Source organism: Dermacentor variabilis, chromosome 1, assembly GCF_050947875.1.
Source record: "Dermacentor variabilis isolate Ectoservices chromosome 1, ASM5094787v1, whole genome shotgun sequence".
Taxonomy (NCBI): Eukaryota; Metazoa; Arthropoda; class Arachnida; order Ixodida; family Ixodidae; genus Dermacentor; species Dermacentor variabilis.
Window position 1 is genome coordinate 163,010,954 of NC_134568.1, and position 25,643 is coordinate 163,036,596.

The following is a 25,643-nucleotide window of genomic DNA, read 5'->3' on the forward strand; positions in this document are numbered from 1 at the left end:
GTACCGGCTTGGTATCTGTAGTTCGACGATCGAAATCTGGTCGGAGCTTTATTATGTTTGCGTTTTCTTTTTCTTTTTTTATTGCACCCAAACACTGTCTGTTGCTTTCGGTATTAATATATATATATATATATATATATATATATATATATATATATATATATATATATATATATATATATATATATATATATATATATATATATATATATATATATATATATATATATATATATATACGGTGTCTAGGGACCGCGTATTTCACGCGCTCGAGCTGTTTTTCGCACCAGTACCCAGCGCCGCAGCATCCAACGCGCGGCACTGGGCCCATAATCTGGCGCTGCACTGGACACTGGGTACTGCGTTTCGCAATAGGGATACCTCCTTATGTGCCAAAGCGCTCGACGTGTAGGCAGTCTAAAGTATTACTAGTGAATCAGTGACCAACCATTAGTATTTTGACTCTGGTACCCCATTAGATTTGCTGTAGAAACGTACCCACATACTAGCAGGCACTGGAAATCAGCCACAACTGCAAGTGCCACTTCATTATGTGCCATTATGTGCCCTGCAGGGATACCAAAAGTAACCTTCTGTGGGAGTGTAGTCAAACTTTTTCTCTCACAGGACTGACATAGCTACATTATGGGTAATAATGCAAAACACACTTAGGCCCTTACCGTATGTTAAATGACGACATTCATTCCTCTTGACTCCTGCTTCACATAAGCAGTAGTAGATGAAATATCTTTACGCAGTAGTATAACCTCTTTTATGTTCAGAAACAACAACCCTAGCAGTGCATTATCATGAAAATGTGAGCTGGCTTTTTTATGACAGTTCTGTGAAAGCAGTGTGGTGCATGGGATTGAATTGGATCGAGTAAAAAGCTTTTCCGCTTTCAGAGTGATTCGTGCAGTCGGGAGCAGAGCACCCGGTCATTATATAGTTCCGATGGGATTGCGAGGACACTGCGATGAACCAACTGTGAGATGCGCTGCGCACGTTGTGTTGTTGCTCCGCAGCTAGCGCGAACGCGAACAGCGAACGCCAAGATCGGCCGGATTCGCTTTGAATTTGACTGGCGATAACTTGTGTGAATCCTGTTCGCTGCAGCGGTGGCGTCGGAAAATACAAAAATTGGCCCGGACATCAGCTTCTCCGCAATGCACGGTTGCTTGCCTACCACGTGATGACGTTCTCCCAATAGAGGCGCTATCGGCGTGATAAAACAGACGCGCAACTCTGCTACCTTTGGTAGCATATACAGTAACTCTACTCCCAGGGTTCTGCAAAGAAACATAAATACCCAAGAAAGTGGATGGGGAAACGGCGCCGTGGTAGCTCAATTGTTACCGTTAATTGTTTACCGTTAATCGCACATCGCTAAATGTAGCACTTATAGATAACCTTTTCCATGAACCTCTGTACCGAAAGCCGTATCTGTCTCTATTTGGTCAAGATTTTCTTTGCCGTGTCCGTAGAATGTGCATTGCGCCAGCAGCGAAAACGTTTTTCTTTAAGCTGCACACCTCCACACTGCCAGTTAAAATGTGGCTTCAGGAAAAAGGACTGTATGTACCCTGGAATACAAATTGTAGACTTTCGAATCAACCCGGGACAATAGAACATTGCTTTATACTTTGTCGTGACGCATTTTATTTTTGGGACATTTTACAAAGAACTCTCAAAAAAGACTTTCCTCTCACATATTATGGCATGCGGTTCCTTCCTTTCAAAAAGACAGCCACTAATACACCATACGATTTGTTTATTTTAATAAGACATTATTCTTTATGGAGAAATCGAATGATCGACAGACATGCCGAGCCACCTCGCTCGACAAGGTCCATCTTCCGAGAAGGGATTGCTCAAGTCCGTAGTGTGGTGGCTACATGTGATCCCCTACCTTAATGGATTTCGTGTCTGGACGCTTGTGTTTGTTCGCCAGAATTTTGAACTGTCATTGGACTGCATACTGTCTGTGAATTTGTTTCTCATGTATGTTCATATGTAATGTAACTGCATTGGTTGGACACTACCGATATTTCCACGCAATAAAGAAAAAAAAAGCCATGGTAGCTCAATTGGTAGAGCATCGGCCGCAAAACGCGAAGGTTGTGGGATCGTTCCCCACCAGCGACAAGTTCTTTTTTTGCATCCGCTTTCATTTCCATTCATTTATCGCTTCTTTATTTCATTTATTAAGCACAAGTAATTTCCCCTATATTGTCCTTGGTGTCAGTGTTTGTTGGCTTCTTATGATATGACTAATAAAAATCGGGCCGCTCGATTAAACCTCTTTCTTCTCGTTTGGTCCATAGGAAGACATTTCAGTTGAGTGTTAATTTCTATGTTTTGTGCACGTTGTGTGTACGTTCTGCATCTTCGCTGTGGACTGTGCACAGCTTTTCATTGTTCACCCTGTCCATCTGGAGTGGCATGTTAGGCGCGCCACAAGCAAACCTCTCCAAGATCCATTAAACCTGTTCTCTCTCTCTTGACTACAACAGATTTTTTCCTGAAACCGGATTCTGCTCCCTTGCAGCGGAGCCTCTGCTCAAGCGTAGCCGTTTCGGGCAAGATTTGTTTTGTATTTTGCTTTCTCTCGGGACACTCAAATATGTTCCTATATCCACACATGTAATGATGGTTTCGCAGTAGTTCACGAGGCTCCTTGCACGTAGATAAGTCCTCCTCTCCGCTCTTGCGTAGAGACCACGACAAGGCGATGCCTCTAAATGATATAAAAATATATATGGCTACAGTTTTAAAGAGCTTCTGCAGCGTAAGAACCCTAATGAACCCTTATGCTCGGCTGCGTTGTCTTAATTAGGAAGCCAACCTCGTTCCGAGGCCAGTTTCGGTAATTTCATCGTTGTGTGCCTTTCAGCGAGCAAGTCTCTTTTCTTGTTACTGTGTTGAGCTTTTTATCTAAGAGTGTGCGTTGTGTTCGATTTGCTTTCTCGAAGGCGGTGACACATGTCTGGAGTTTGTCCCTGATTAAATTATTTCTTCGAACAAGCGCTATCAACGACCCTTTCCTTAAAAGCCATTTTCTGATGTGGAATCTAAACTGAGGGAATTTTACTTGCATCATTGACGTTGTGCTCCGCAGTAGATTCCGTTTTGGAGGATTTCGAAATAAACAATGAAAAGAAGGCAGTTGGCTGTTGCCTCCTGGTAGTACTTAAACCGCTAAATGTATAGCACTTTAATGTGGTTTCCGCTTACATCCCTGTGTATATGACCGATGGTCGACACTGGAGCAACTACAAGGTCACTTACTAGCTCAATTGTAATAACGTGATGCACGCAGTGATGTTTTGGTATGGGGCCTATTCAGTAACGCACCTGGAACTTTACACAGATAAATAAGTTCTACTGAGAAATTCCTGCGACTGTCTATAAATTGTGACAATAAATTGCGACTATACATTTAATAATCTCTGCAATCAGGTGCAAAGTGTGGCGGAGCGACGGGCACTTGCATTATTCATCTGCTGAGAGCGTAAAGTAGGGTAAGGAAAAAAAATGCGTCTTTCTTGATAAGCTAGCCGTATTCGTATTTACTGGGCAGACCTGTTCTCTGACGCAACTTTGGGGATTTTGAATTTCGTGTGAGCACTAACCAAAGCTCGCACTCCAGGTTCTGATTTTGCTCAGACGCCGTGTGGTGCACGCATGGTGAACCAGATTCCCGAGTGTGGTGGGGTGTACTCTCCTGTGCACCTCCGAGAGCTGACTATCACTGGTCTAAAATTTGCAGTTTTTACTAGCTTGCACACAACGCTTGGTTTATACATCAGAAGCATTGGCATCATTAGGTCGCTTTTTTCCGGCGCCGTGGTAACCACGCACACACACAGCTGGAAGATGTGATTATTTTTAGTATTATGGTTAACAAACTTCTTTAAACTTGCCTGAAAGTTTTCTTGGCTAAGGGATGACAGGAGGTAGTATTTTATAGGGGGCTTTAGAGGGATTGGACATTCCGGACGGCGACCACTTTTAAAAGACGTCAGCAACAACAGAAAGGTCTACGTTCCATGATGATCACGCTCGTATATCACAGAAGGCCATGTCGGCATTATACAGGCGTTAAGCCTACGCATAGCAGGTTGTTTTCCAAATAGTGTTAAAGGAAAGTACAAACTCATGCGGATCAATGTACTTCTTGGTCCGAATAGTCCCCTGGATGAAGAATGCGATACTTATAGCGATTAATCATAATGAAACGTAGGTGTGGGAATTTATAAACATAACAAAGACAGTACTTATTCACGCACTCAATATAAAACACCGCAATAAATTTCCCTTTCAATAATACGTAAGTGTAAGGAGCAGTATTTCGGGAATTAATGAAAAAGGTGGACGAGAATTATAAACAAAATTGGCTAGTTCGTGATTCTAACACAAAGTCAACAAAACAGTGCAGTGCCCTTCCATATATTTATCCAATCACTGACACAGATCTTGAAGATGCGTTTAGTCACTTTTGTATTATTATATGTAATATAGTACGGGATGCAACCAATGTGCTCATGATACGGAATCAGCCTGCCTTATTTCGCTGTCAAATTATCACACTAGTTTTTTTTAGTAACAACAGAACTAACAGACGCTCGAGCACTCATGGATTCGAATAAGACTAAGGCTCGTGACGGAATACCTGTGAGCTTACTGACGATTCAAGGTCACATTGAGAGCAGTGTTTACACACCATTACAATGAATTATTTCTATATGGAACATATTCTTATCAGATCCCGATCAGAAAGATTGTAACAAGGCACAAATCGGATATACCAATCGACCTGGCTCACTATCATGTAATAAGTATTTCATCATTTAACAATATAGTCTTCGAAGGACCTATTGCACTGCACGTTACAAATGATCTTGAGAAATACAGTATAGCTTCAAACGAGCAACATTTTTCGAACTGGCTACTTTGTCACCAGAGCCGTGAGCTCAGAAGTAGAAACAGTGAACCAAGCACTAAACAAAAATTACGGCGTGATATGAATATTCTTAAATATATTGTATATGTGACTTTCCAGATCAGGGTATGCTATTGCGTAAATTAGAGCAATATTTATTTAAAGAACAGCTACCAATATTTCTAGAAAATGAAACAGGTCACTGACCAAGGTTAAAATAAAGATAAACTAACGTTTCGGGATCCGCACGGATCCCTTGTTCACAATGGATTGTCGGCTAAGCACGAGGTTCTTAAGTACCGTTCAGCACATGGCGCAAAGTTCGACAGTACACGAGGTTTAGAGTGCCAGCTTATCTATTGAATATGTTATTTGTCGTTTGCATTATAAGCGATTCGAGATTGAGCCTCGTTGTCAAGTTTTTCTTTGTGGCCACAATACGCGCGTTGTCCCGGTAAATCTCGTGACCCGTCTTCTCGGCATGCTCTGCGAGGGCATTCGTCACTGTGTGTCTTTTGGCGACATCATTCTTGTGCTATTTGAAACGCCTGCAGAAATGTCCTTTTAGCCAATATACACCGATTCGCAATTGGCGCATGGAATCTTGTACACCACGCCAGGAAAACATGCCCAGGAAGAGGATCCTTTATGTTCATCAAGTCGCCTTTAAGCTTGCTTGCTGGCACATGTGCTATTTGCACACCGCGTTTCTTAAAAACACGAGCTTGGGCTTCACTAACACCTCGAATATACTGGACAGCAGCGCGATTCTGTCTCAATACTGAAGTGTCCATGGCTTGTTTGTCAGTCTGCTGATTATTAATCAGCAACTTTGTTGTCCTCCTAATAAAATGCTTGGGGTATCCCTTCTTCGTTAGGTCCTCTTCAATGATCCGAACCTCCTCTTGCAGGCTGCTTGCATCAGAACGAGTGCGGATGTCCCGTTTAACTAACGAACGAACCACTGAGCTTTTGTGGGCTGCCGGATGAACCGAGTAAAAACCAAGTTGTCTACCCGAGTGCGTTGGCTTTTGGTACACGCTAAATGTGAGGCCCACATTATCACTATGGTATCACTATGGAAAAAATGAAGTACTCGTGTCATTCGATGTGTGCTCCCTTTTCACCAGCGTTCCGGTTAATTTTGCCATGGAAACCTCCAGACGCTTGCTTCTCAACGACCCGGCACTGCAGGATAGCACGCGTTTGGACGTCACTGAGTTGGGGGTCTTGTTACGGTTTTGCTTGTCCAGCACGTACTTCTCGTACAATGGCGCATTCTACAGGCATGTTTTCGGTACCACGATGAAAGCATCTGTTTCAGTCACGACTGCAAACCTGTCGATGGAAGCACTTGAAGCCAAAGCTTTGGAGTCATTTGAGCCTAGAACCAAGGTTTTCTTCAGGTACGTGGATGATTGCTTCTGTGTCATCGACAAGATGAACGTGCAGCGTTTCCTAGACTGCCTAAATGGCGTCGAGCGTTCCAACAAGTTTACTGCGAAGAAGAAGAGGACGGTTGCCTTCCTTTCTTGGACGCACTGGCCAAGCATGCTCCCACAGCCTAACATTGATCGTGTACCGAAAGCCAACGCGCTCGGGTGGATAACTTGGTTTCGACTCGGTTCATCAGGCAGCGGAAAAACGCGCAGTGGTTCGTTCGTTAGTTGAACAGGCTATCCGCACTTGGGGGGCGGGCGGGGGGTCCTAATGCAAGCAGCCTGCAAGAGGAGGTTCGGATCTTTGAAGAGGACCTAACAAAGAACGGGTACTCCAAGCATTTTATTCGGAGAACAAACAAGTTCCTGATGAATAATCAGCAGACTGATAGACAAGCCATGGACGCTTCAGCCTGCTGTCCCGTATATTCGAGGCGTTATCGAAGCCCTAGCTCGTGTTTTTAAGAAACGCGGTGTACAAATAACGCATGTGTCAGCAAGCAAGCTTAAAGGTGAGTTCATGAAAGTGAAGGATCCTCTCCCTGGGCACGTTTTCCTGGCGTAGTGTACAAGATTCCATGCGCCGATTGCGAATCGGTGTATATTGCCGAAAGCGGAAATTTGTGCATGCCTTTCAAAGAGCACAAGAATGACGTCGCCAAAAGCGACACAGTGACAAATGCCCTCGCAGAGCGGGCCGAGAAGACGGGTCACGACATTAACCGGGACAACGCGGGTATCGTGGCCATAAGACAAACTTGACAACGACGCTCAATCTCGAATCGCTAATAATGCAGACGACAAATAACATATTCAATAGATCAGCTGGCACTCTAAGCCATGTGTACTGTCGAACTTCGCGTCATGTGCATAACGTTACTTAAGAACCTTGTGCTTAGCCGACATTCCATTGTGAACAAGGAATCCGTACGGATCCCAAAATGTCATTTTAACGCGACAGAGTTAAGGAGCTTATGTAGCAGAAAAGCCGGTGGCGTCGGTGTCGGCGGCGTTGGCCGTGAGCGAAAAATTCTGGAAGGCAATTCGTAAATAAAAATAACTTGCAAGATGGGCTGGGTGGGAATCGAACCAGGGTCTCCGGAGTGTGAGAAGGCGACGCTACCACTCTGCCATGAGTTTGATGATTAAAAGCGGGACAAAAGCACCTCTAATGAGTGCGGTGTTGCCTTAGAAACGTGCCGCAGAAAGTTACACTGTGGTGTATATCGGTAATTATGAGCATGTAAATTACAGAAGTCGCAGTTAAACGAGTAGCGAAGTACGTTTCCGCTATATTTCTTCTGCGCTTGGCGCACACACAGAGCCATCTTGCGGCAAACAAAGGAGACCCCCTCCTCGCAATGTACGGCACTGCCCCGACAGATGGCGCGCCACTCGACCGCTTCTCCCCTTCGTCTCGTTTGAGCGGATTGGGGCCGTGCGGGGACCGGTGCGAGGATGCCCCAATACCCTTGCGTTTAATAAGTTTTCTCGCTCTCTCCCCTTCCAACTTCCAATGTGCGTCACTCGAACCCTCGTGTTTAGGCGACGCGGCTCCTCTTTCCGCTCACAGCGCGGTTCCTAGGGGCAGCGTCCGATGCGGGACGCCTCTGACGTGATCGCTGCACCGTAGCGCGTCCTGTGGGAAAGCGTCCCCTGCGATGTGCGCCGTGCTGCTGGCGAAGAGTCATGCGTCTGCATGGTGCTCCTGGAACAAATAATTACAAGAAAGTTCTGCTGTGGACTTAGAAGTGTTGTATAAGAAAACTATGTCTTTGTGTGACTCAAAAGCATGCCGAGCGAATGAGTGGGCGGTGCGAACGGGGTGCGACAACGCTATCGCCTTCCACTGTTGAAGGCGAAGCTTAAGCGTCCTCCAAGTTTTATTTCTATTTTGACCTTAGTCAGTGACCTGCTTCATTTTCTAACATTGCTTTTACCTGACCCGAGCGTATTCCGTCGAACCGTTCACTACTAATATCTTTGTGTAGCGTTTAAAGAAATTCGAAATTTTATGCGTTAAATTGGGACGGAAAATTCCAACTAAAAATTATACCACTTGTTCCGCAACGTTCGCTATTGGAATACCTTGTTTTTTATTCAGATGAAAATAAATACAGGAATAGTGGCCATTTCCTGGCAACGGCTGCTCCTTTTCTCTTAGCTATGAAATGGTATAATATAAAAAATTAAGAAGAATATAATAATTGTTGCATTGGGTTATATTTAAATGAAAAAGAAAATGAAATCGGCAGGGACACTTAAGACTACTTATGTGTGGGAATGCGAAAACTCTATAATCCTTCTGGTGAATTTTTTTTTTTGCGCGTTCCTTGTCTGCGCAAGCTCTCGCCTGCATTTTAACTGCGCTTCGGTAAGGCTTAAATGAAAACACGCCAAGCATCTAAACGTGCTCGCTTGCCCGCGAGGAGTTCGTATTTCGAAGACCCCTTCAGCGGCGTTAAATTGGACATTAATGCTTTTGTTTAATGCACTCATGCCGTGGCGCCACCTCATGATCATTGGCTGCGCCGCCACGTGCCAAACGACGCACGCACTAGTCACATATTTAGTCAGTGGGAGCCGTGGAGTCGCCGTGGCATTGGGAAAACGTGCTCGTCTCGCAGCCGGGGGGCCCTGGCTCGGTTCCCCCTCATACCAAAGTTTTCCTAATGTGGTCTTCAAAAGCATTACTTTACTTTCTTTACAGGAACCTCCCTGAGAAATTTGACGTCAATCCGAGTAATTTTCAACGTGTTTTACTCTTTGCCGTCGGTCATTTTTGGTACCATCATTCACTCATGCCGCCGACTACCACGGGACATATAATGCTTACGCTTTGAAATGGAGCAGTACTAAGGATAATTTTTTTAAGTATGGGGTTTTACAAGCAAAAATCACGCTCTGATTAAGAGGCACGCCGTAGTGGGCGACTACAAAAATTTGGACCAGCTGGCGTTCTTTACCGTGCACCTGCATAAAAATAGATGGGTGTTTTCGTATTTCGCCCCCATCGAAATCCGGCCGCCGTGACATGAATTCAATCGCCCGACCTCGAGCATAGCAGCCCAACACCATAACCACTAAGCAACCACGGGCGATGGTACTAAGGATGGAAGTCTGCCGCAAAATGTTTCAGTGGGAAATCCGTGGATCTCAGAAGCGCACATGTAATTATGTACGGATGAAACACGGTTACATAAGGTATTGCAAAACCAATATTATCATGCGTAAATTCTTTTAGTTTCTGATGGTGAACGTTTTTCACCTAATTGTCACTGTTATCATTTTATGGCTCATCCCAAGACGCGACTACCATATCAGGAATTTTGTTCAACATTCTGAAGCGAAAGAGCCTTGTCTGATCAGATTGCGAGAACGACGCGAATGCTATTGCACATTCGAGAATGTAAGCGAGTCCGGGCGATTGTTTTGGAATGTACTGTTGATCCATACAAATGTATAAGTAATATGCGTTCACAAAGAAGCGTGGACGTGCACTCTTTTTTTTATTGATATGATATAAGGAGATGTTGACGGACAATTTAAGGCGCCGGCTACTCCTTATCTGTTGAATGGTTCCATCCCACAACATACAGGGTTCAAGATTACATATCAAATAACCTGTTCACAGAAGCACCAGAACTTGCCACGCAACTTTTTTACAGGAATACTACGACGTAAGAAACGCATGGTTAATACGATGTACAAGGTAAATGTTCCACAGTTATGTAGAAAAAGTCTCGAAAATACAAACGATACTGTCGCCTAATAACACAGTTTCTAGTCAGCGGGTGGTACATACATCGTGTAAGTGCATTATCACATATAGTCACAACAGAACAGTCAACATAACACAATCCACAAACACATGCATATATACAGCGACAGTAAAATGAAAGGAACAATAAAAGCGTTAATAACGTCCAACAATGCCGCTGTTTTCAAGAAAAGTCTTTAGTGCTTTTAAAGCGCTCTTCTGCAAGGACGTTGTTGGCCAAGGACCCAAAAGTTTCTTTAAACTGAAAGGTCTGCAGTCTAATTTAACTACAGTTGATTGAAGTCGGCATCTTGGTGTGTCGTGATGTGGGCGATCTAGAAGGAGGCGATTTATATCTTCGTCTACAAGTCCACAATCATATTCGGGGGTTTCCGCACGGCCAATTCTGCGTAAGAAATGTTTTGGGCACGCAGTGCCTAGCCTTAATCGATGAATAAGGATTTCCATATTTCTGTCTAATGACAATGAAAATTTGAATTCAAGAAACGGATCAATATGATCTAAATCCCAGCTCTTAGAATTCTGGTCAAACCAAGTGTTTCTACACATTTTGAAAGACATTGTCCTTATAATGTAGCGTAATTCATTCTTTAATATTGGGAGCGGAACCGCATCATCTTTGAGGTGTGCTTGTCGCGCTGCTTCATCGGCTGCTGTGTTGCCAGGAATGTTACAATGCCCTGGTATCCACTGGAATGCTATTACATGTTTCGCTTCGCTTGCCTTTGTGAGGTCTTTAAGTGTTTCGTATATTATGTTATCACTGAATGTTTTCCCTATTGCGCTGCAGTCTGATGTTAAAGCCGCCTGTGAATCGCTGAAAATTACCCACTTTTTCGCGTCTCTTACTGACAGTATACGTTTTATCGCACATAGGATTGCGAACAGTTCCGCTGTTGTGGACGAAGTCGCACGAGATAACTTACATGATTCTTGTTTGTTGAGGTGCAGTATAATGAATGATGAAGTTGAAGAGGTTGCTGTACTGGATCCATTTGTGTAGACATGTGTGTATCCTGAATACCGCATATATATCTGGAAAAGTGCTAGTTGTTGAGCAGCTTGAATGAACATATCTCTTTTTCTGAATATCCCGTCTACTGACAATTCGATTTTTGGATGGGTAAGCAGCCATGGAGGATATTTTACGTCTGAGTTACAAAATTCATTTCTTGGTAATATTTGAAGATTTTCTCGAATTTTTATATGAACATAACTTCTATCTCGTTTCATTATGTCTCGAGCCAATGGATGGCTTTTATGCTGTGTTTGAAGACGGGAATAATGTAGGCATGTTTTTGTAGTTCGCATGACTTGAAATGGTGATTGGCGAGCCTCAGCTATAACAAGAAAGCTAGAAGTCGCTCGTGGAACTCCTAGACATATGCGTAGTCCTCTAGCTAAGAGTCTTTGAAGTCGCTCTTCTGACGTGTAGGGAAGTCCGTGTAAGATGGGCGCGAAATACGCAATTTTTTGGCGCATTAATGCTAAACAGTCAGCATGGACGATAGTGATCCGCCCGATGATGTTCCTGCAAGTCTGCGAAGTACAGTCACTATGGCATTGACCACGTTTTCAAGTTTTTTTATGTGGGGTGCCCAGGATAGCTGCCTATCGAGTATTATATCAAGAAATCGATGCTGTGTGACAATCCTTAGAGGGCAAACGAGAAGAAAGGGGGTTAACCGAGGGGCCCAATTTTTTATTAGTCATATCATAAGAAGGCCAACAAACACAGACACTAAGGGTAACATAGGGGAAAAAAACTTGTGCTTAATAAACTAAATAAAGAAACGTTAGATTATTGGAAATGAAAGTTGATGAAAACACAACTTGCCGCAGGTGGGAACCGAACCCAGAACCTTCGCATTTTGCGTGCGATGCTCTACCAATTGAGCTACCGCGGCGCCGTTCCCCATCCACTTTCTTGGGTATTTATGTGTCCTTGTAGAACCCTGGGAGTGTTAGCCAGCGCCACCACTCACGTCCTTTCTGCCGCAGGCGTCACCAGGCCACAGGCGTCCCATCCAGGACAGATAAATACCCAACAAAGTGCATGGGGAAACGGCGCCGCGGTAGCTCAGCTAGTAGAGCACAGCACGGGATATGCGAACGTTGTGGGTTCGGTTCCCACCTGCGGCAAGTTGTTTTTTCATCCACTTTCATTTTCAATAATTTAACGTTTCTTTATTTCATTTATTAAGCACAAGTAATTTCCCCTATGTTGTCCTTGGTGTAAGTGTTGGCTTCTTATGAAATCTTTAGAGGGTGTCCTTCCAGATTAAGAGTGAAATTTTTAACTACCTCCGAGTGAAGGGCAATACAGCTGCCTTTGCATAAGATAGAACCATTCCTCTCTCTCAAGAATTGGTTGATGGTATTTATGCCGTCTTGCAGCGCCATCTGAAGTAGTTGAACATTAGACCCAGATGTCCAAATACACGCATCATCTGCATACAGTGAAAACTTTAACTGTGATGGCAGTCTTCTTGTTAAATCAGCCATGACGCAGTTAAAAAGAAAGGGGCTGAGTATGCTTCCATGTGGTACTCCCTGTTTGACAACATGTTCAGCACTCTTTCCTTCACCCATCTGAACAAATATTTTGCGACCTGATAAAATTAAGAAATTCATCGCAAGGACCTGCCAGACAGTCCGAGTTCCAACATACTTAGTAGAACATGAACGTGACTAACAGTGTCAAATGCCCTCTTGATGTCTAGGAATACTGCTATCGTCATGTTTCCACGTGCACGCTCCTGTTCCACACAGGTTACTATATCTAATATTGCATCCATTGTGCATCTATGATTTCTAAAGCCTACTAAGTAGTTGGACAACACATCTGTTTCATTACACCACCACTGAAGTCGCGCGTCAATCATTTTCGCCATTACTTTGCATAAACAACTTGTCAAACTAACTGGCCAGAGGATTCAAGGCACAAGGGCGCCTTACCCGGTTTTAAAACTGGTATGATTCGAGCGACTTTCCAAGAGTCACCTACAGTTTCTTCTATCCATAAATTATTATAGCTGTCTAAGAGAGCATTGGTACCTGTCGGTCCGAGGTTTCATAGCATGTTATACGTAATGCCGCCCGACCCAGCAGCGGAATTTTGGCGACATGATGCAATTGCACATTGAAGCTCGCTAAATGTGAAAGTATGATCTAATTGAGGATTTTGGGCCCAATTGCAAGCAGTAATTTTCTGCTTAGCTAACACTACTGAAGTATCAAATTCGGCACATTGCAATGAAAAAGCAGGTCTGGAAATAAGCTCACAAAATTCATCTGCAACTATTATCTCACACGTGTCCCGAGCTACAGCGAGAGCACGAAATGGGAAGCTCTATGTTACAAGCCCGCTGAAAGAACGAATTACTAGAAAAATTCGTGGGACAGACGTGTGAGGAGACAGCGGTCCGCAGAAATCGCGCCAGCGCTGTTTGCCTAAATTTTCCATGCGTCTGCGCATTACATTGTGTATTTTCTGAGCGTTTTTTTGTGCTTCTAAACTTCTGCTCCGTCGGTACGTTCTTTCGGATCGGCGTCTCATGACTCTTAGGTGTTCATACTCTCCGTCAACTGCAGCGTAATCGTTTGGAATTGAGACCGTCTTTGAGCATGTGTTCATATTATCCTGCAAAAATTCTGTAAATCTTTACACCGTAGCATGTTGATTAAATTGATCCATTAGGCGGTACCGAAAAGCTTGCCAGTTGGTTAGTCTACTGTAACGCGTGATATCATAGTGCATGCTAGGGTGATTTACAAGGATGGGACAACGATCATTTCCCCGTGTTTCCATACCTGTTGTCGATCCCACACCGTTGACTAGATCATGTCAACACATGGTAACATCTATGCAGCTTAAATAAGTATATCCACGAAGAAATGTTGGCGACCCATCGTTTAAAACGGTCAAGTCGCATTTATCTATCGCCCACTCAGTAACGTTACCACGTGCATCACAATGATCAGTTCCACAGATAATGTTGTCTGTATTGAAGCCGCCACATATTAAGACATTAGAATGAGCTATCTTGAAGATATCCACTAGCGCTTCTACTGAAATCCGGTTTGAAAGTTGGATATATAGATATAAACGTGCTGTCATTGCTTTCAGATGCACCGTTCTTGGTAGAAGTGGCCTAACACCTTGGCAAGTATTAAACGTAGATGTGGATCAGGCAAGCGAAGTTCTTGTTCGTGGAAATGTCTAAGTGTAATGTGATTGGAACAGTCGAGAAATACAGGGTATATGTTCATGTCGCGATAGCCACACGGACATGTAGAAGACGACACATGCTTAGTTCTAGAGAGTTAGTGCTTGCTATAAGCAGTTCTCAGGAGCACACGATGCATAAGGCTGTTGATGCGTCGGGGAAACAGGTGATATAGTCGGTATACTGAACATGCGAGTCAACCGCAAATAAGATTGATTCCTTCGTGATTTCTGTGAAACATTTCGACACACACAGTTCTCTCTAGTACCCTCGTAAAAAGCGCAGTTTGTAGGACTGGGACATGGGAATAAGGCGTGCTTCCGAAACCGCCTTTGCCCCAACGCCTCCGCCGTTTTAATTTCTTTCATTCCACAGTAATTTGAAATCCATTGGAGTACGAAATGTTGTTTTAACCCGGTAGCTTTGGTAAGATATTTTGGTAAAGCATATACATAGGTCACACCAGGAGTGACATTTTCAATAACGTACTTTAGGTCTCACTTCCTAGAATTAATTTCTAAATATAGCAGACGAGAAACAAAGCGACACTCCATAAAACAACGCCTAAACCGCTGCCTCTCCTACCACCATTTTTTTCGGCACAACTGATATTAATTTTTATTATATGTCACTGTGAAATGCACGAAAATATGTTAGACAGAGAATTCAGGTTGAACATGTGTTTCTAACTCGTTACAACGCACGACGTTCATAACAGTGGAGCAGGCAAAACGTATCGCTTTCTCGCAAAGCCAAGAACCTGTAGCGTGGTGCTGAAAGTCTACTTGGTATGTAGGCAGTACAGTGCTGCCATCGGGTGAAAAAAAAACCAAGAAAGATCATGTTTGCTCCATCGTAAAAAAATTGAGAGACTACCGCTTTAAGATATGTTCAGCCGATTGTGCTTTTCTCGCGTACTAATGAGACGGTACATTGCACATTTGTTTATTGCACATTTGTTTATTATTGCAGTTTATTGCACATTTTGCCCAGTAATGTAGCCTGCAGCATTTCGGTGCACTCGACTGGGGAAACCACTCTCGGGCATGCTTCTCTCAGCGCACCGAGGTGTAGTTTGTGAAATATGTCATCTCGTACCTTACGACCAACCTTTTCGCAGTTGTTTGATTCTTCAGAGCTGCTAATTGACATCAGTGATTTAGACGCGATATAGATGCTTACGCGCTTAGTCAAGTCACCTTCTTCAGAGAACAAGGCATCCGTTGTTGCAGTATCAGTGAATCAGCAGTACTAAGAAACCTGCAAGAACCTAAACAGTAGCTCTCACGCACTTCGTCCAACATCACTCTTGTATGGCTTTTGATTCCTTCTACTTGGGTTCACGGCAGCTTTTCTAGACTATTAAGAAGCTTTTACTAAGATACGTCATATGAAAGTGCGCTGCCAGGAGTCCACGTAAGTGCTGGAGCAGGCAGCTTTTTTTTCTAGCGTAGTTTATTCGGCACGAGTAATTTCCTTCCGTAGAAGAAGCTGTTCCCTAATTATCACGCTTGGGACGATTCGGCCTCGTCGTGAGACGCTTCAGTTATGATTAACGCGACGAGACGCGCGGATGCGCTGGGCCGTGGATCATCTCCACGAGTCTGTGACACCTCGTTCAATCTCTCAGAGACTTGAAGTCTTCAAGCTTCCCCCCCCCCCCTGTTTTTTTTTTCCTTATGCGCGTTCATTAAGTCTGCACGTCTCGTTGAGCCGCGCAATTTTCATCCGCGCAAATGCAAGTCTGCACAGGGCCACAATTATAAAACTTTGTTTAGCAACTTGAATTTTACTGCAGTTTACATTTATTTTTCAGTTTAGTCCAAAGGTGATGCAGCAAAAATATTAATAAACAATTCTCGTACATATGTACTTGTACTTTTTGCTCTTAAGGGTTTGCCTTTCCTCTATTATTTTTTCCCCACTTCGCTGATCCATTTTGTTTGTTGGTGGCTCATTTATTCCCTTGCTGCATAGCAAATTATTTTTCTTATATGTTTCACTTGCGAACTTTCTTATACAATCACGAATATAGGGCTGAGAAATAAAAATTGTGTAGAGATGCCGATTTGAAACAAAAAAATGAAATGTCAAGTGAGTCGTGTGGAGGATTCTAACAATTAAAAAGATATATTAGTTTTCTCGTTTCTAGCACAGCTTTTTGAAATATTAAGTGTTGAAGTGGAGTGATATCCGTTAACACCTGAAAAGCTAACATCAGCCGTTCTCTTTTGACGTGTGGAACCTCATTAGCATGTTTTGGACTTAGAGCTGAGATTATACGAAGTTATAATTACGAAAACAGCCTTGCTTGGTGACAAGACCATTACTCAGTCGTTTATATGACGTAACATTAGAATGACACTCAGTTACCTCTAAAATATCTTTTGTGTCTTTAAATCTTATTCACGCGCCACTAATACTGCAACATTTTCTACACTACAGAAAAAAAAACTGAGTAATAGGAAAGGGTCACCTTTAGAGGCCAGCCATACTGGCCACCAGCATTAGCATAGCTATAGGGAATATAATGTTTCTGTCTGACCAAGACCAAGACAAATACGCTCTATGTTGTATTTCCAGTCTCTGGCAATGCTAATTTCATTTGATCTCTGTTGTGCCGTATTGCATTCAGAGTATTTGTTGCGTTTATGTTATTTCATTATGTGTTTATTTCGTGTGCTTTTGTGATGTCTTTTGAACTCCTATGGGGGTTTGTAACGTTTTGTTATTATGCCACTGCTTGAAATACACATATATATATATATATATATATATATATATATATATATATATATATATATATATATATATATATATATATATATATATATATATATATATGCCGCTGAATCTACGGGGCGCGTGGATTTCAATTTCGAAACTTTGTAAGTATAAAGTTCTCTTAAACTTTTTATGCGAAAGGTGCATTGACAGTTCCAAAGTCACGCTTTAGATTTTCAATTCCAGAACTTTGTGAGTTTAATGTTGTTATAAACATTTGATGCCAAAAGTGCATTGACTTTTCTAAAGTCGTACACCTCAACATAGTATCAGACAAGTTGACTAAGCACGCAGCGAGGTCCGACAATACGAAGCGTTGTGGCGCTTCATTTGTGCCGTCATGTCACAGAAAAGAATGCGAAGATTTTTTTTACCTGCGCCAAAGCATCCATGTCAAGACACTAAAGCCAGCAAAGGTAACTACGTTCTTATTTATTTCCTCAATTTGACTATGATTCGCGAGGCCACATTGAACCTCTTCAATATTCTTGTTCTCGCTACCCGCTGGCTGCCAGAGCCAGCTTGCGTTTTTCTCGCATGCGTTTTCCTCTGTTGCCTGACAACCGCGCGGCGCACTTGGGTGCCTGTTCGTTTTTCCATGGCCGAGCAGATATTCGCATGGCAGAGTTTTGACGCTTTCTGGCTAGCAGACGAGAAAAAGAAAAAATGGTCGCTCGCCGCCATCACTCTGGGGACTCGACGGATTGCAACACGTTCGCTTGAGTGCGACCTCTCCGGAAAGTCTCGTCTCGCTGGTGTAGAATACCGAGCAGTATGCATATGGTTATCTGTGGACCTAGCGTCTTAGGTTGTCTTCGATATTGCTTCGGTATACACATTAAGGGCCAAACACTGAAACCTTCCTTACCTCAGTAAGGAAGCCTTTATTGCGGTGAGGCCACCTTATGTGACTCTGACAGCTTCCTTACTGAGGGGCCCTCGGTGAAGGCTTCCTTGCTGCTTCCTGAGCGTAAGGTCGCTCCGAAGCTACCTTCATGCGTCCTTACGCCGCTCCTGACTCTGAACGAGCGCTTCACCTCACTGCTTAGCCACGTGGCGTTTGCTTGCGCATGCGCGCTTTCGCCGGCATGCCGAGAAGCGCGAGCACAGTACGTCTTGCACGAGACGTTCATTTGAGGGATCGCCAGCAGTTTGTGCGCAGGCACGAGTAAGAGCAGGCGCGAGAGAGAAAATCTAGGGCTTTTGCTCTTTGAATATATGACTCGAAAAAGGCACGGATGTTTCTGAGCGCGTGTTGTAGCATTTTTCTCCTACATATGCTGGCATTGCGGAGTGCGGTCGAGTTTGTTCGTTGAGGCAGTGGGCCCAGACGGACGCGCCATTTGGTGATCACTGTGTGTGATGGGGCAAGGTTCTGACTGGTGTTGCATAAGTTGCGGGTCGTTTTTTTCTTCGCGATAATATATTGCATTCTTTACAAGCACTGCTCCAGGAGGGCACATGTAAACGCAAAACAGAGGCCTCAGCAGAGCACCTGTGGTTATAATAAAGCCGGCGGTGCAGGATCTCCAGGGCACCCAAGGGGTAACGGGGGGGATCAAAGCTGCAAGCAGGGCGGCCAGGTTCGGGCCGCGGAGGCCGAAGCATTCAAGAGTGTGTTTGCATAAAAAATCTTGTACACCCCTGGCACGCGCAGGCCTCGGCGAGCCAACACCCACACAATAGTCCGGGTTTTAGCTTTGGTGTCCCAGTTGCCGCTTTGGTGTCCTGGAGGCGCCGCCAATAATGCCAAATAAGGGCACGTTGTTGCAATTAGGAAAAAAAATCACGGCTGAATAAATATAATTACGTCCAGCCGCCAACTTGTGACGCTAAGTTCAGCACTACCGCGCCCCGCGTCTTCTGCAACACCAGTCAAAACTTCGCCTCTGAAGGCACGTCGGACAGAGTTTCTCGCGCCTGCGGCGCTGGTGCTGAGTCAGTCATCATCACTGGCGGCCTTTCAGCCACTTGCATTCAAACGCGGTTGTTAGGGCGCTCTGCCTTATAGATTTTCAATATATACATACGGTCCGAGCTCTACTACGGTCGCTACTGCTCCCACACAAACATCTGTGATGTTATTTACAAGGTACTTCACCGTAAGGCGCGAGAAAGCTGTGATCCGCCACGACTGACTTAGCACGAGTGCCGCAGGTGCGAGACAGTCTGTCTGACACAGCGGTCGCCAAATTGGGCGTCCAGTCCCCGCTACTTCACCTATTTTACCGCGCCAGCAGCCAGCGTCCGAGCTTAAATAAACTCGACTCCACTCCGCAATGCCGGCATGCCTAGGGCCAAACGCCTACAACACGCGCTAAGAAACCGCCTCCGTAGTTGAGTAATCTGGAAAGCTGGGCTAGTTGGTGATTGATCATCATACCTTGCTGGTGCAGCAGCGCACTGACACGGACACAGAGAAGACACACAAGTGTCTTCAGCGAGTGTCGTCTTGTGCATCTTCTCTGTGTCCGTGTCAGTGCGCTGCTTTACCAGCAAGGTATCGTCATCTCCTCCGTAGTGCTTAGGCGGAGTCATTATTCAAGGAGCAAAAGCCCCCAGAGTTTCTCTCTCGAACCCGCTCTTACTCGCGCCTGCGCACGAACTGCTGGCGATCCCTCAAATGAACGTCTCGTGGCGAAGGGAGCTTTCAGAGTACGCTTGCTTCTTCCAACGGTCCTTCGCTATAAGGAGGCCTCACGTTAGGTTAGGAAGCGCTCGAAGGAAAGGAACATTTCATTGTTTGGGCGTAAGTGCCCAAAGTAGGCATTCGGTTGTAGCCAACATGCTTTTATTTGAGCTTTTTTTCACAAAAGAAAATAAGACAGTCTTGCGTCGCAGCGAATTGTCCCATTTTGAAAATTCGATTGTGTTACTTCTTTAGTGGAAGGTATTGGGCCACGGGACGCTTCCGTTGCCGAAAGCTCTTACTATATTATTACGGTAGCAAGTATACGGACACTCCAGGCGCATTCCTGCCATCACCCTCGCCCTCATATTCATAAAGCTCAAGGGCGATAAAATGGTGACCACGTTCCGCATGCTGTATGTGAGAGTGAAAGCGTAGGGGCGGGGCGTGTGGCATAGGTGAGCCGATGATGGTGGCTCAGTCGTGTTTGCGCAATGGAGAGAAGTGGAGAGGAAGTGCGCCGCCTTCCGTCGCGCGCGATACATCAGGGGCAGTGGATGGAGGGGGGGGGGGCCTTAGGATTCTGTCATATGTGGATCTGGGACTGGGCAAAATGTTTATTTGCCTTGTTTGACGCATTATATACCGTGACTTTTCTTAGATACCTAGATTTAGCGGGTACTTATACGCATATTTAAATACCCTGCTGCGATGCATGTTTTATGTATACGTGCGACGAACATCGTTTCCAGTGACACTTTTGTACCTTTAACTAGCTGTATCTTCACATTTGCATATTCTATTCCATCTTCGCGTTTCTAATGTACGCGGGCGAAACAAATGAAAGTGAGCCAACACACCCCGCGCAATAATGGTTCGGTTCATTATCTGCGAGGCATGAGCATAGCACACATGCATCTCTCATTTACAAAAGTGGCATGCAGGTGTGAGGATATATGTTCTTTAATGCTCTCATACACTGGGTTGAACATGGTTGCGTGACATAATGGACGCGCCAAAGATTGAACAGCGGGGTGTCGTGAAGTTTTTGACAGCTGAAGGTGGTTCCCTGAAAGAAATTTGTCGCCGTACGGCTGCCGTGTACGTTGAACATTTCATTTCATTGGCCACTGTGAATTGTTGGAGCAAACGGTTTAAAGGAGGACCTGAAAGTTGCAAAGACGATCAAAGACCAGGCCGAAGCCACCATGGAATCACCCCTAACAAAACTGCAAACGTTAATGAGCTGACTCGACAAGAAAGGAGGGATAAGCATCGATGAATTCGCACGGTTTGTGAACATCAGTCACGGTCCGGTTCACACCATAATTCATGAACATTTCGGTTATCGACCCTTGTGTGCGCTATTGATGCCCAAGATTTGGAACCGCCGCCAGAAGACAGAGAGGTTCGGCGCTGCCTTGACTCATCTGATCCGGTATCACAAGCAATTGTGACCGGGGAGGAATCATGGTGCCACTACTACGAGCCTGAAACACGACGGCAAAGCTTACATTGAAAACATTCGAATTCACCACCCCCAAAGAAATCAAAGGCCGTCATTTCTGTCGGAAAGGTGTTGTTGACTTTTTTCCTTAGATCGTCAAGCGCCATTACAGATCGAATTTGCTAAACCTGGATAAACTATCGATAGTTTCCGGTATTGTGAAACGCTGGATCGGCTGCGTGTCGCATTCCAGAAGAAACGACGTGAAAAATTGACGAATGGGGCCACCTTGCTCCATGGAAATTCCCGTCCCCACGTCGCTGACGTGGTTAGCATAAAACTGGCAAAGTTAAAGTGAGAAACACTGCAACATCCGCCATACATCCCAGACCTGTTGTCTGGGTCTTCCACATTTTGGGGCAATTGAAAAAACAGCTCAAGGGAACCTGATTCGTGTCGGACGATGACGTGAAAGAGTCAGTTACAGACTTTTTGAGGCAGCAACCCAAGGAATTCTATGAGTCGTGAATCACGCGACTAGTTAGTCAGTGGGATAAATGTGTAAATGGTCATGGATACTACTTTTAAATAAAGCACGGCGTTTGTAATATATTCGCATTGGCTTATTTTCATTTCACTCGCCCTTGTATATCTTGCAGAACTCCTGCTTTTTATATGAGCTCTCTGTTGTGACTATAATTTCGGTGCAATTACTCACAATACATGACCGGTGACTGCTTCTCCTGCGAAATACATTGAAACAAAGAAAAGCGTCATTGACATTTTTCCCTGACCGTTGCATTTGTACAATAATGTAAACTAGGTTCTTGAGTGACAAAGTTTCATTAACATACATGTCCTCAACTTCTTCATTTCATGGCCTTTACATTTTTCATATCAGCGGCGTGCACTGCTTTGCTGGTTTCTAACTGATATACTTCTAAATTTCATGTGGTATTTTCTTTACTCATTAAATAGACAAGAAACAGCCCAGACCTATTGTCTTGGGTCTTCCACATTTTGGGGCAATTGAAAAAACAGCTCAAGGGAACCTGATTCGTTTCGGAGGATGACGTGAAAGAGTCAGTTGCAGACTTTTTTGAGGCAGCAACCCAAGGAATTCTATGAGTCGCACGTCATACGTCACACAGTACCGCCCGTGCTGTTTATGTGTTTTCTCCCTCTGTCCCCGTCTTATTTGCGGTCAATATAATATGCAGTAAATACCAACTAGGCCAAAGTGAAGTTCTTATGGAACCATTGATATCATTTATTCTGGGCAATATTATTGGGATATACGAGTATATTTATTTATGAAATATACGCATTTCATTTGTCTTGACAGTGCGTAGCGCTCAAGAATTCGTTTGCAGCATCTGTGGCAACGGCAGTGCAATTATTCTTGTATTTGATCCCTCGACAAGAGAGAGAGAGAGAAAGGAAAAAAAAAGACAGGGAGCTTAACCGGAAATTTTTTCCGGTTGGCTACCCCTATTGGGGAGGGGCAAAGGGATGCGGAAGGTGATATAGAGAAAATAAAAAAAATTCCAACAACAACAACAACAACACACACACGTACACACAATATACACGAACTGTTTCTGTCTGTGGGCACTATCCCGCAGTCTGCGAAGGCATTCCTAGTGTCCCGCAGTGTCATCGTGGAATCATACGTCACACACGGTACAGTCATAATTTATCAGAAAATTCGGCGTCATTAAGTAACGCCTTCATAGCGGTTCGCGCTGATGTTCGCGCAGACCAGTCTCCAAGGATGTTGTTTTCTGCTATTGGACGCTTGTCCAGTTTGTCTAGGGTGGCTGAGAGAGCTGCTCTTTGCGAGTTGAAACGAGGGCACTCACAATGAAGGTGCGTGATTGTTTCATTGCACACGCAGAAGTCACAAAGTGGGCTGTTGGCCATTCCGATAAGAAAGAAGTACGCATTTGAAAATGCTGCTCCAAGCCATATAGGGACTAAAAGGGTGCAATTACGTCGTGGAAAGTCGGCCGGAATACGGAGCTGTAAATTAGGGTCCAAGGTATTAAGGCGTGCACTTGTCTACTCTGATGAATTCCATTGAGCTAATGTTAGATCACGCCCAGGTGCGGAAAGATATTTCGCTGCGTCGGCTCTCGAAAGAGCAATGGAAACGCAGTTGACGCCATCATCGGCAGATCAGTCAGCTGCGTCTGCTCGATCATTGCCATTTATGCCACAGTGACTAGGCAACCACTGATATATTATATCGTGCCCTTCGTCAACTATGCGATGGTGTACTTCTCTGATCTCTGCGACGAGCTGCTCATGTGATCCATTGTGCAGTGCATAGAGTACACTCTTTATGGCTGCCTTGGAATCACAGAAGATTGCCCATGCATGGGGTGGTTCCTCCTGAACGAAAATGAAGAGCCGCACGCAGGGCTACCAGTTCAGCAGCTGTCGTTGATGATACATGTGACGTTTTAGCTCTATTTTGACGGATCTTGTTGGTATTACCACAGCGGCCGCTGAACTTGCAGGTGTGACTGAGCCATCGATGTAAACGTGTACGCGGCCGCTGTGCACCTCATGTAAAAGTCGTAATGTGGCCTGCTTCAGGGCAAACAACGGCATGTTAGCTTTCTTCGTGATTCCTGGGATGTTGAGGCGTATTTCAGGTTTGTGCAGGGAGCATAAAGGTGTGGATGGTATTGTTGCGGGCATGTAGTTCGTCGCCAACGAGGTACGATTGGCAGCAATTATACGACTGAAAGTTGTATGTGGCCTTTCTGCGGGTAAAGCGGCGAGATGGTGGGAAGGTAGCCGGGCAACGTGCCGAATATGCGCCTTGAGAGCGTAGGCTGCCAAGTACGTTGATATTGGGTGATCTCATGCTGGATGATCTCATGGGAGAGGCCTTTGCCCTGCAGTGGGCGTAACCAGGCTGATGATGATGATGATGATGATGATGATGATGATGATGATGATGATGATGATGATGATGATGATGATGATGATGATGATCTCATGCTATGACAATCGTTGCTACTGTAGGCGCACACTTCAGAAGACTGAGACACGTCCTTAGGACTTGAGCTTGTAGTCCCCGGAGTACACGCAGGTTTGTTTTGCAGGTGTTACCAAGCACAGGGAGGCTGTATCTTGCGAAACCCGGGAACAAGGCGTTATAAAGCTGCAGCATTGACCGCACCGAAGTGCCCCAGGACTTTCCGCCGAGGAATTTGAGGAGATGTATTATTGTCACTAACCTCTTCTTTCGGTATGAAACGTACGGGCTCCATGATAGGTCGTGGACGATAATTACCCGTAAGAAGCAGTGTTTGTGTGCGTTTGAAATTGCTTGCCCATTGACACTTATAAAGTGACGCTTGATTGCCTTCCGAGTGAATGTAAAAAGGCAGCATTTCTCTGAAGAGTGCTGTAAGTTCATTCTTCGCAAGTACAGTGACGTTAACGTAGCTGCCTTTTGTACCCTTGCTCGTACCTACGGTCGTGTTACAGCAGACACCCAAATGCAGATGTCGTCAGCATACATGAATACTTGAACTGTGTTGGGCAAGCATCTGACTAGGCCAACGAGCACTAGGTTGAATAGCGTCGGGATCCAACACTCCGCCTTGCGGTACTCCGCAGAAAGTTTGGTGTCGAGTAGTGGCGCCATCCTCGGTCATCATGAAGAAATACCTTTTGGTCAAATCCCTCGACAAATTCTATAAGGAAGAGGCCGAGCTGTCGTTTAGAAGATCGTTAATTAATTACTGTTAATTATTTACATAAGCTCATAGTAAGAAACACTCTGAGTTGCTCAAGAGGGTGATGAGCAATACCAAGTTTGTTGGGTTGCACTGACGCAACGCATGCGTGAATTTTTTGAAGCTTTTCACAAGTTAGCTGGAACACCCTTTATATACTTCTAGGACCTATATTACGTGAAACTATTCCAATCTGTTTTTATTGCAATCTCGTGACGTCAAATTTACGTAACCGCTGACGCAAGTACCAGGCTTTGACTCGCAGCGTTGTTTGAACAGGCCAATAAAATGCTATCCTCATTATTATGTGGCCACTTTTGCTTGCTTTCAAAGCGAATGGCAGTGCCAATTTTGACAATATTTTCTAATCTAATTGGCTGACCAGAGGCGAGGAGCGTTAAGAAGTGGAGAGGGTTTTCGTGTAGTTGAGCTAGCACAGTGAAAGTTAGAAAACCAGGCTATGAGTGTGGCGCCAGCGTCTGCGATTGGTCCTCGTCCCCTTGCTTAGATTTTGTTGAACGGTAGAAAATCGCGGCGACGTGCAACGGAAGGGTAAAAATTCAGCTAGAACGGATCATCTGCGAAGCCCATTATTAGGCAGAGCGATGTCGGGTTCGTGCCCATAGGGTTCGGCAAA

General features: G+C 44.6%; 1 protein-coding gene and 1 non-coding gene across 2 annotated transcripts in view; one reads left to right on the forward strand and one right to left on the reverse strand.

Moving 5' to 3' along the window:
* Positions 1-25,643, forward strand: part of LOC142587679 (synaptogenesis protein syg-2-like) — a 1,186,854-nt gene that overhangs the window by 1,031,407 nt on the left and 129,804 nt on the right. The window lies entirely within an intron of this gene.
* On the reverse strand, positions 11,997-12,069 carry TRNAL-CAA (transfer RNA leucine (anticodon CAA)). Its single transcript has one exon. It is a non-coding gene; the product is annotated as a tRNA-Leu (tRNA).